Below are 2,074 nucleotides of genomic sequence, written 5' to 3' on the forward strand. Positions count from 1 at the left end.
CCGGTTGCACAAAAGCCTGTTAAATTTTAATCATGATTAAATGTCACGAGAAGGCTTCTCCGAAGATATAAGGCTTCTTTGATTAGTTCAGGAGGGATTCAATACGATTTAAATTCAACAGGCATTTGTACAACCAGGCCTTAATGTTTAAAAAAAAATGATTAACCATCATTAAATAGAATTACAAACTATTTTATTTCCTGATGAAACATTTAAGAAGCACCTGCCTGCCAGCCTCAACTGGAAGTATCTGAAATCACCTTTCAATAAAATTGCAGTAAGTTTATCTATCAAGTCATTAACTATAAATCTAATATATAGTACCTATATATAGTAACTGTAAAATCTCAATGAAGTACCGGAAATGTAGAGCCTTTTTTAAAATCTTGACAACTTATAGTACCTATTTGAAAACTGTGAAATGATACTAAACTGTCAGTAAAAAGATACTAAAATCTGCTGCACGCGGTACACGTTTAGTAGACGTAGGTACACGTAGAGGCAGCATATTATTTAGTATATTGATGAATAATCTATCATATGTATATTTTATTGATGTATATTATGAATTTCTGTTTATACTCACGTATGTTGTCCACTTGTTTCCATTGGAGAATGGACACGGCTTCAATTCCATAGTAGAACATGGACAGGTACTTGATTGCATTGAAAGGAAACGGCACATTACTGCAAAATACAATTAAAGAATGATCTGGCAACGTTGTGGAGCGATAAAAAGTGATTGCCTTATCTGCTTTGTCAAACGATATACAAGAATAGCAACACCAATATTAATGTACTGCCATTATAAATTTGGCACCTCACTATACACGTGGACCTCACTATATAGGTACGATAGTTTTAGAAGATAATATTGGTAAAATATTCTATAGTTAGGTATAATTAAAAACGTATTTTAAAGCCTTCCAAACTATGAAAATATATTACAGGAAACTTGATGGTTTCATAGTAAGGAATCGTACCGTAGTTTTTTGTGTGGCAATGTATCCGTCTAAATACATGACAGGCGGTTTTCTCATTCAGTTTTTTATTCCCTCTGATATTTTGCCTGAAATACAGTTAGCTTTTCCCTTAGCTAATGACAATAAAATTGCGAAAAATAACTCACACAAAATTGATGAAACATAATTCAGAAAATCGTGAACTCTTCATAACCTCTGGACTGTTTATTTTAAATTGAGATTAAAAACAGTTTTGGGTGAATGCATGTATTTTTACATGTATTCTATCTATTGCCTATAAATGAGAAAATAAATAAACAAATTGATAGATTACTAACCTCAACGACATGTAGATTCCACAGAAAATCTGCTCAATTTATTGGTACTGACGCCAATGACCCAGTGGCAACCGATTCAAATGTGACCGAAATCAGGCAGCCTGCAAACGTAACAAATACATCATTTCACAGGAAAAACTAAAAAAAATCTATGAAGTAATTCTATTGAATAATGGCTTCTCCTGTCCTACTCTACGGAAGGGTGGTATTCTTTATTCCTAGTTCATAATTTTTTCCCTGATAAAACAACGATATTTATTTCATTTTTTATTCATTATTTTTCATCTTATTGAGCTATGTTTTTGTTATCTTAATACTTGTGATTGTGAATTTGAATAAATAGCATTTGGATTTGATTCAAAGCTGCAAAGATGCGATTCTGCTGTAGAATTAAGGGCTGCGATCAGAGAGAACATTTTAGAAATGAATTTATCCGATCAGAGCTGGGAATATACTATTTGAATACAAGTTACAGAATACCGGATTCAATAAAAGGGACATATAAAAAGAATGTCTGCAGAAAGGTTTCCCCTACTCGTATTTAATTATAAACCTTTAGGTAGAAAATCAATTGGAATCCAGCTTAAAAGATTGGGCCCGGTTGCACAAAAGACTACTACATTTTTAACCTATTACAATTAAATGCCACGAGAACCAATCAGAGAAGGCTTTACCATAAAGAAGTCTCCTCTTATTGGTTCTCATGATATTAAATCACAATTCAAATTCAACAGGCTTTTGTGCAGCAGGGTCTTGAAGTCATACGAACTGTGA

This window comes from Nilaparvata lugens, unplaced genomic scaffold (genome assembly GCF_014356525.2).
Source record: "Nilaparvata lugens isolate BPH unplaced genomic scaffold, ASM1435652v1 scaffold2613, whole genome shotgun sequence".
NCBI lineage: Eukaryota > Metazoa > Arthropoda > Insecta > Hemiptera > Delphacidae > Nilaparvata > Nilaparvata lugens.